The 10536-nt window shown below is 50.3% G+C and overlaps 1 non-coding gene across 1 annotated transcript; it reads right to left on the bottom strand.

Annotated features, from left to right (window-relative positions):
- Window positions 1–1190: 1190 nt before the first annotated feature.
- Window positions 1191–1301, bottom strand: LOC123150867 (small nucleolar RNA R71). The gene has a single exon (XR_006475384.1). It is a non-coding gene; the product is annotated as a small nucleolar RNA R71 (small nucleolar RNA).
- Window positions 1302–10536: the final 9235 nt, after the last annotated feature.

Below are 10536 nucleotides of genomic sequence, written 5' to 3' on the forward strand. Positions count from 1 at the left end.
GTATTAGCTCTCTATGTGTCTGTAAGTTAGTTAGTGCACTGTCCTATTCTGAAAAGGTGAAACTTGTGTATTGTTCTGAACACCCAATTTGTGTTTTGTTATGTATTAGTTTCTGCAATATATGTGAAATTGTGAGTTGTTGAGCTGATCATTTTTTATCAGACTTGTATTGTCATGCATTGTAACTGTGGTGTTCCATATTTGTGAATCTCCTGTACAAATGAGTTCCATTGCTATAGAACTCAATGCTGCTCTACATCATCTTAATTGTCTGCTTGTGAATCATGTACCATAATCTTTCTGTCCCTTATCCTTTATGCTTTCCTGTGTTAGTATTTTAATTTCTCAAGCATAACGAAACTACTATAAAGACAGAGAGTATAATTTGAACCTTCCTTTGCTTCTTTTCATTTTCTTTTGTCGATGATTTTTCCCGAATGATCTTAGTTAGTCTAGATTTAATATTCTGCTTTCATCACCCAATATTGTGTTACCTAGATTTAGCCGAGCGTTGTTGCCGTCGCCTAGTCCCTGTGGAGAACACGACATCCGTAATTTGGGCATAAAAATCCCGCTATACTTTTAATTGATCATTTTGGCGCCGTTGCCGGGGACTAGCGTCGAGCGATTGTGTTAGGCCATAGACTAGGTTTACTTTAGTTCCTTGTTCAATTCGTTGTGTATTTCATTTTCAGTGTTTTTCTTCTATTTTCCCCCATTGTTACTTCGGCTTATTAGGATACTAACCTTCTGACTAGTGTTTACTGTTTATGAGTGTGTGTAGGGAATCATAAATCTTTGCTGGTTGTTCTATAGTTACACCCGGTTAAGATGGCATTGCTTCGTGATCTTTGGATGCCCAAAAGTCAGTGCTATATTACAGGACCGATTTGGCCAACCATTGAGGCCGAGAACTTCGAGCTGAAACCTAGTCTTATTGCTTTGGTTCAACAACAACAGTTTGGAGGACTGCCTACTGAGGATCCCTATGAGCACTTACACCGAGTCATGGAGTATTCAGATACAGTCAAGTACCATGGAGTTCCTCAAGATGCAATCATGTGTAGGTTGTTCACATTCTCTCTCCGTGATGATGCTCGTGCTTGGTATCGATCCTTGCCATCAAGGTCATACAGTTGGAATGAGATATCACGAGCTTTCTTGGATAAATATTTCCCACTACACAAGCAATCCGCAATTCGAGATGAGATCTTCAATTTCATTCAGCATGAAGGCGAGAGCTTGAATGATGCTTGGGAGAGATACAAAGCCTTATTCAGGAGATGTCCTAATCATGGGCTCGAGAGATGGTTAGAGCTGCAGATATTCTATAGAGGATTGACTTCGGACACTCGAGCTTATGTCGATATGGCAGCGGGTGGAGCTATTACAAACAAGACACTTGATGAAGCTTTTCTGCTGATTGAGAGCATAGCTTTCCACCAACTTCAGTGGTACAATAAGAAGCCCACGTCTGATTCATTGGTTTGCTTGCAACAAATCACTACACCTCAGCCACCAATTCTTACACAGAAGCCTAAACCTCTATCTCAGTGTGACAAGGTTGAGCTTGCATGGATTATCTTCGACGATGATGACACCATTCTAGTTGACACACACGCTACAGATCATATGGATACTAGTGTTGGATACTCGGTTTTGCATTGTGATGATTCTTCCATTGATGAGCCAGAGCTGTAGTTAGTTATTTTTGATATTGAGGAGTCACCTTTAGTTGATATTGATCATGTGCTGCTAGAGCCAGATATGGAGAAGTTCACCTTCGATGATGTTAGCTGTATTGCTTCCTCAACACTTGAGCCTGAGATGGAGAGCTTCATGGTTGAGTATGGCGAGGTGGATTCAGATGTCAAGGAGCCAAGCTCTACTATTTCACTTGTTGACATGAGTCCGGTGAAATTTCTACTACCACACCTTACTTGGTATCTTCAATTGAGGTAGTCCTGAAGCTTCTTCCCAAGTATCTCAGGTATGATATCAGCTTTCTCGACAAGATATGCCATATCATGGATACTGTCTATGCACCATGTGACTTGTTGTTGATACATGTTCCTGACTTGCTCAATAGATATACTTATATGATAGGGGTACCCTATCGATGACTTAGAGGGCATTCTCTCTGTCACTTGTATTGGCTTGGTTGTTGAGTGTTCTTTCAGGTTAATGCTTGTGTACCATTTACTGCGAGTTGACCGAGTTCGAGATGACATTCCCTGGGATCCTGGTGGATTCACGGCATGGTGATGAGGATAAGCAATGGGGCACACACGAAGAAGAGTGAAGCTTGAGCATCCATAAGGAAGGAAAGGAGAAGAGCTGCAGTTGGTGAGGTGATCGAGCGAGTGCTACATTATATAAACCCGGTGAGCTGTTTCATGACCCGAATCTTAATATATTATCCATTGATACATGCTGAAATCATTTGATATTTAGGTTGCTTGAGCTATTTCTTAAATGTCGTCCCACTGAATTTTACCTTTGACATATGATGCTTGATGTGAATATGTGAACTGAATCGTGAATGCCTTGTAAACTAGTGATCTACATACTGCTTGCTTTTCTGAAATTAGTGAAAGTTATTAGTTTTGAGTGCTCAAATCTCTAGTACACTAGAAAACTTAATCATTTTCTGCTTTTACCTCGATACACCTAGATCATTAAGTGTCAGATGCTGAGTTTGTGCCTAATGTGTTCCCATTGAGAGCAATCACCTAACCACTATGGATTAGCATGCTATGTTCCTTGGATTGGTAGCATGTGAACCAGACATGGAGAAGTGATGATTCCTATTTTTGTGCTTATGCGTTGTTCATTTAAGATAAGTAATAATGAATAAATAAGTCTGACTACCTACAGTAGCATGTCATGTTCCCGGGATCGGTGGCATGTGAAATCGGGTTAGCTTGGGCAGTCATTAATAATAATAGAAATGTAATTGTCGAACGAGGTGTATACCATGTTCTCGGGATCGGTGGTATGTTCCTTTGGGGAGATAAACAAAAAAAACTAATAATTGGTCGAGCCAGGTGTATACCATGTTCTCGGGATCGGTGGTATGTTCCTTTGGTGAGATTGATAAAATATCATCATTACTTCCTTCAAATTTAATAAGTGGTTCAACCACAATGTTATATTTCCGCAAATAAGTGATTTAATTCCAGTTCTTTTTGTTCTCGGGATCATGCTCTCTTTAGGAACCATTTGGCGCAGTCATCATTTAAACTTGTTGATCCTCTTTTATCATTGTAAAAGTTTAAAATGGTCATGCTTACTAGTATCCTATTGCTTTGTAGCACTCTTGACCAGTGATTTGCACTAGCTAAGTCCAAAGCATGCATTGTTTAGAGATCTACATCACTTGGCATTCTCTAGTTAGCTCACTATTCACTATCTTGCTCTTGTCATATGCCTTTACTTGAGGACATGTAAAGATTTAAGTGTGGGGGAACTTGATAAGCACATTTCATATACACCTTTTGGCTCTCAAATATGCGGTTTATTGAGATATGACCATCAATTCTTGCTATGAAATATTGAATATTTGCATGAAAATCATATAAAGGATCATTTACTAGTCTTTGGTCTTTTTTGCAGAAATGTGCGCAAAGGCACTATAAATCCTCAAGATCCGGACTAAGTGGCTAAGAGAACGAAGAAGAGGAGAAAGAATGGACCCGACCATGAAGAAAAGATGTAACCAGAGGGGCCAAGCTAAAGTTGGAGGGATCATCTTGTGAAGAAAGAAGAGAAGTGGAAGGGCAAAAGAGCAAAAGTGGCAGATCAGATGAGGGGGATCAAAATCCCTAGCAGCAGCCCCGATCGCCTTTGTGCATGGCATCTCCATCCCCTCTTTCCCCCGCCTCTTTCTTCCACCTCCGACCACCGCCACAGCCAGGCCGGCGTGGCGGCTCGCCACCCAGCACCTCCACATGCTCCACAACCCCGCAGCACCTCCACCCGTGGCATCGCGCTCCCACCACATCACCATCACCACCATCACCACCGCGCGCCACCACTCCCCTCCCCCTACACCATCCATCCATCGCAGCCGTGCCACCGCGCCATCACCAGCATCCACCACCATCGATCCATCTCCACCTTCACTGCGCCATCCGTCCACCATCTCCAGCCACCGACGTACCTCGCGCGCACAACCAGACAAAGGGGAGCACAGGCGTCTGGTCATCCGCGTGAGGGCGCCCCCGTTTTGCTGCTCTACTTCTCCTAACTCATGATGTTGCTCTTCTCTCCACGCCCCCACTGCTTCTTCTTTTTCCCCTTGACCTCCTGCTGCTGTCTCTTCGTCTTCCTCCCTGAACCATAACTGCTGCTGCTCCCTTCTCCTCACGCCTCTACTACAGGCTGCTGCTCCTTATTTGAACCAACTGGTGGCTGCTATTACTTCTCCCCAAAACTGCCGCCGCTCCTCTTTCTTGCTGCACCTTCTTCTCCTGCCTACTGCTTCTTCTTCTTTCCTGCGTCACTTCTGCTGCTCCTGCTCTTCTCTGCCTCGCCACTATTCTTCTTACATGAACCTCAAAACGGCTGCTGCTCTCTTTCTTTCTCTTTCTCTCACTCTTTCTATGTGTGTGTGTGTGTAGTTGCTGATAGTTACTACTAGATGCTAGACCAATTACATTCAAATCAGTATTAGCTCTCTATGTGTCTGTAAGTCAGTTAGTGTACTGTCCTGTTCTGAAAAGGTGAAACTTGTGTATTGTTCTGAACACCCAATTTGTGTTTTGTTATGTATTAGTTTCTGCAATATATGTGAAATTGTGAGTTGTTGAGCTGATCATTTTCGATCAGACTTGTATTGTCATGCATTTTGAGTCTTATATATATATATATAAATTCGGTCAATTCTAGTAACTGTGGTGTTCTATATTTGTGAATCTCCTGTACAAATGAGTTCCATTGCTATAGAACTCAATGCTGCTCTACATCATCTTAATTGTCTGCTTGTGAATCATGTACCATAGTCTTTCTGTCCCTTATCCTTTATGCTTGCCTGTGTTAGTATTTTAATTTCTCAAGCATAACGAAACTACTATAAAGACAGAGAGTATAATCTGAACCTTCCTTTGCTTCTTTTAATTTTCTTTTGTCGATGATTTTTCCCGAATGATCTTAGTTAGTCTAGATTTAATATTCTGCTTTCATCACCCAATATTGTGTTACCTAGATTTAGCCAAGCGTTGTTGCCGTCGCCTAGTCCCTGTGGAGAACACGACATCCGTAGTTTGGGCATAAAATCCCGCTATACTTTTAATTGATCAAGATGTGAAACACGTTGTGTTCTTCGGACAATTCTGATGTCAATTCCAACTGGTAGGCGACTGTTCCGACTCTGGCCATGACGGGGAATGGACCGATATATCTGGGTGCCAATTTTCCTCGGGTCTGAAACCTCTTGACTCCTTTCATAGGGGTGACTCGGAGATATACGTGTTCTCCGGGTTTGAAGCTGATCTGACGATGTTTGGCATCATAGTAACTCTTCTGTCGGGATTTGTCCAGTTGCAGTCTGTTTCGGATTTCCTTGACGTGCTTCTCGGCTTCGAGCATTAAATAAATCCTGAAATTACGGATATCTCCGGTTTGAGACCAATTTAATGGGGCACGACATTTCCGGCCATACAGGGCTTCATAGGGTGACATCTTTAAGCTGCCCTGGAAACTGTTGTTGTAGGAAAACTCGGTGTAGGGCAGACAATCTTCCCACTTGGTTCCTTGGGCCAATGTACATGCCCGGAGCATATCTTCAAGTATTTGATTTACTCGCTCAGTCTGTCCATCTGTCTGAGGATGGTAAGTCGTGTTGTACTTCAGAGCGGTCCCCAAGGCTTGATGAAGTCGGGACCAAAATGCGGATGTGAATAGAGATCCCCTGTCGGAGGTGATAGTCTTGGGTACTCCATGTAGACTGATGATTCTTGATACATACAGCTGTGCAAGTTGATTTGCATGGTATGTGGTCCGGATAGGTAGGAAGTGTGCCACCTTGGTTAGAGTGTCCACTATGACCCATATTGCGTCGTTTCCTCGATGAGATCTTGGTAATCTGCTAATGAAATCCATGCAAATATCGTCCCATTTCCATTGGGACACCTGTCGGCGTTCTGGGAACGGGGGTCCCCAGACTTGCCTGCCTGCGGCCTGCGGTGTGGCTCAAGTGGGGCCCCGATGCAGCCCAGCTTCATCAGCTCAAGCTCAAGACCCTCGCGAGGGGCCAAGCCTCGCGGGTCGGACGACAGGGAGCTTCCTCAGGAACAACCTCCTCAGGCGGGCTCGCGAGGAGGCGGAGAGATCAAGCAGGGCACCTCCCGAGGGGCCCGTGACGCAGGCCATGACGACCGGAGGCTAGGCGGGTGCCAGGCGGGCGCCGACCTATGCAGTGTCCTTGTTTCCCTTTCGGTGCTAAGGGGGCAAGCACATGCAAAGGCATCGGACAAAGGTTACCGTTTCGGTGCAACAAGACCAAGACCAGCAGAACGGCAGGATGGAGGTCATCATGGAGCCCAGGGCAGCGTCACCGTCAGAGCCTTTGGCAGCCGAAGACCAACTTTAGTCAGGATAAGTGTACCAGATGTTCCCCTTCAAAATGGCCAATTGTTGGCACCCTTCCCACTCATTATTTGGGGAGAGGCCCAGGGCCTTGCTCTATAAATAGGGCTAGCCACCACAAGGTAGAGGCATCTGGAGATCGACCAGAGAGAGAGAAGCGACTGAACTCACCCAAGCAATTCGTCGCACCAGCTCAAGAACAGCCCCTCGCGAGGCTGTTCTCCCTTTGTACTGTTCATCATTATCCCCTGAGGCAATCCACCACACCACACACTGGAGTAGGGGATTACACCACAATGGTGGCCTGAACAAGTATATATCTCGTGTCCTCTGTGTGTTCATCTTTCTTGCCTAGATCTTTGCGAGACTTCGAGGCGTGAGCTGGTAGGGGAGAGATCTTCGTGCATACCCCAGTGTTCGAACCTCAAGGGTATGTCGGAACCCGAAATCCGACATTTGGCGCGCCAGGTAGGGGTGCGCCAGAATCTTTTCTTCTCCTAGCCACGTGTGATCTTCCGCCGTGACCATGGCTGACGCTCGCCGAGCTCGCGCCGAGCGTCGGGCTGCTCTCGCCACCCGCGTCGCACAAACGGCGTTGTCGGCATTCTGGGAACGGGGGTCCCCAGACTTGCCTGTCTGCAGCCTGTGGCGTGGCTCAAAGGGTGGCCCAGCATGGCCCATCTTCATCAACACAAGCTCATGGCCCTCATGAGGGGCCAAGCCTCACGGGGCGGACGACGAGGAGCTTCCTCAGGTGCCGCCTCATCAGGCTGGCTCGCGAGGAGGCAGAGAGATCAAGGCAGGGTACCTCACGAGGTGCCCGTGAAGCAAGCCATGACGACCTAGGGTGCCAGGCGGGCGCCAGCCCGCGCAGTGTCCTCCTTTCCTCTTTGGTGCAAAGGAAGCAAGCGCAGGCGAGAGCATCGAGCAAAGGCATCCATTTCGGTGCAACAAGACAAAGACCAGTCCAACGGCAGGAAGGAGGTCATCGTGGAGCGCAAGCCGGCGTCACCACCAGAGCCTTTGACAGACGAGGACCAACTTTAGTCAGGATAAGTGTACTAGATGTTCCCCTTCAAAATGGCCAATTGTTGGCTCCCTTCGCGCTCAATATTTGGGAAGAGGCCCAGGGCCTTTGCCTATAGATAGGACTAGCCACCCACAGGGTAGAGGCATCTTGATAAGCATCTAGAGAGCAACCAGAGACGGGATCCTCACCAAGCAACCAGTAGAGAGAGCGACTGAACTCCCCCTAGTAGTTCATCGCACCAGCCAAGAACAGACCCTCACGAGGCTGTTCTTCCTTGTATTGTTCATCATCAGCCCAAGAGGCAATCCAACACACCACACACTGGAGTAGGGTATTACACCATAATGGTGGCCTGAACCAGTATAAACACCGTGTCTCTTGTGTTGTTCTTTTCATAGCTTAGATCCTAGCATGGCGGTGGGGTGCAGGTAGGTAGTGGGCGAGATCTCCGTGCGCACCCCAGTGTTCGAACCTCAAGGGTCTGCCGGAACCCGAAATCCGACATTTGGCGCGCCAGGTAGGGGTGCACCGGAATTCGTCTTCCACCGCCCTGTTCTCCTCCGACCATCGCATCCATGTCTGATGCTCGTCGGGACCGCGCCGAGCGCCGAGGCGCCCTCGCCTCTCGTGTCGCCCAGACGGCTCCCGTCGGCTGGCGCCCTCGTCGTTCCTCATCGCCTGCCATCAACGCCGCCATCGGCCCGGCGGGGAACGAGCAGCAAGCATCATCCCAGCATCCCTCCGTGAGGCAAGACGGCCGCACTGCTACCCCCTCGTTCACCCCAGCGGGTTCTTCGTCTCGTGCGTTCCGCGCACCCATGGAGGCTCGAGCCGCGCTCATTGCGGCGAACGAGCTCCTGCGCTACCGTCCCGTCGAAGACATCTACGAAGAATGGCTCGACCGCATCGCCGAGCTCGTCCGTGCCGCAGGGGGCTCTCCTGCGCCGTCCATCCCGCTGCGCCGCACCCCACCCCGCGCGGGCGATGAAGCCCCGGGGGTGCCCCAGCCGCCTCCTCCTCAAGAAGGCGCCCTGGCCCCAAGGTGCGTGGCCCCTGGGCCGGATCCGCTCCGTCAGGCGCCAACGCGGCAAGAGCAGAGCTGCCAAGAAGTCCATCGTCCGCAAGAAGCTGCCCGAGTGCTCCCTGCTCCGGCTCATCGCAACCATGCTCCCGCTCCCGTGGGTCAAGACCCCGCGCTGCTCCCAGCTGCAGTGCATGGGGACCCGCAAGACCAAGGTCTTCGCCACCCAAGGCCTCCCATAGCCACAGCAGGCTGCCATGCCTTCACCACCGAGCTGCGCAATGTTGCGTGGCCCGACAAGTTCAAGCCAGACCAGCCTCCTCGCTACGACGGCACGGTCGACCCCATCGAGTTCCTCCAGCTCTACGAGCTGGGCATCGAAGCCGCCAACGGAGACGAGAAGGTCATGGCAAACTGGTTCCCCATGGCGCTCAAGGACAGGGCCCGCACCTGGCTCCTGAACTTGGCCCCCGGCACGGTCTCCTCCTGGGACGAGATGCGCACCCGCTTCATCGCCAACTTCCAAGGTACTCGCGACCGGCCACCCGCCGTGAGCGACATGCGCCGCATCAAGCAGCAGCTAGGGGAGACCCTGCAGAAGTACGTCCAGCGCTTCAACAACGCACGCCTCAAGATTCCCAAGGTGACCGAGGAGGCCATCATCTCGGCCTTCTCCGACGGCGTGCGTGACGTCAAGATGAAGGAGGAGCTGGCGATGCATGAAGATCTGTGCACCTCTCTGGAGCTGTTCAACTTGGCGACCAAGTGCGCTAGGGCTGAGGAAGGGCGCCTCTCCCTCCTCGAGTTGCCTAATGCAGACCCAGAAGAGAAGAATCCCAAGGCCAAGGATGTGAAGCGCAAGGGGGCTATCGTGCTCGCGATAGAACCAGACACAAAGCGGGGCAAAGATCTGCCCGAATCTTCCAAGGGCAGTCGGTATGGTGTGTGCCACGACCTCCACACCCACAACACCAACGAATGTCAAGAGCTCCGGGCCGTGCGAGAAGGAAGGATCAGCTGGCGCCCCGACCGCAGTGACCGGGGCTACGATCGAGGAGGAGGAAGGAACGCAGGACGCTGGGAAGACCGCGGCCCACGCCAAGGGTGGCGCGACCGACCTCACAAGGATCGCTGGCAAGACACGCCTCGGGAGGGAGACTGGAGGGATCAGCCTCGCGAGGATCGCCCGGAAGGCAACGCATGCCTCCCTCCGCTGCCGCTGCAGCCAAGGAGAAACGAGGACCGTCATCAAGACAAGGGGGTTGGGGGCTTCCAGGAGCCACGCGTGATCGCCTGCATCCTGGGCGGAGCTCAAGCCCCAGTCTCTCAATGCATCTTCAAGCAGTTTGCCCGCGAAGTGAACGCAGTCCTCCCCAAGCTCGAAGCCACGCACCGTCTTAGGTGGTCGGCATGCGCCGTCATGTTTAGCTCAGCGGATCAGCTCAAGTGTGCGGCCACAGCCAGAGTCCTCCCGATGCTCTGTTCCCCGATCATCAGCAACGTGCTAGTCACCACGACTCTCATCGATGGTGGGGCAGGGCTCAACGTCTTGTCCATGGAAACATTCAACAATCTTCAAGTGCCCTACGATTAGCTTCAGCCAACCAAGCCTTTCTCCAGAGTCACTGACGGCTCCACGGTCCCGATTGGGCAGGTTCGCCTCCCTGTCACCTTCGGGACACGTGACAACTACCGCATAGAGCTCATTGACTTCGATGTTGCCCACATTCGCCTGCCGTACAACGCCATCCTCGGGTACCCAGCGCTGGCCAAGTTCTTCGCCGTTACTCACCATGGCTACAACGTCCTCAAGATGCCAGGAAGTGGCGGAGTCATCACGGTGCCCTACGAGGAGAAAGACGCGGTGTGCTCCCTGGAGCAAGCCTTTCGGGCCGCA

Source organism: Triticum aestivum, chromosome 1B (genome assembly GCF_018294505.1).
Source record: "Triticum aestivum cultivar Chinese Spring chromosome 1B, IWGSC CS RefSeq v2.1, whole genome shotgun sequence".
Classification (NCBI taxonomy): Eukaryota; Viridiplantae; Streptophyta; class Magnoliopsida; order Poales; family Poaceae; genus Triticum; species Triticum aestivum.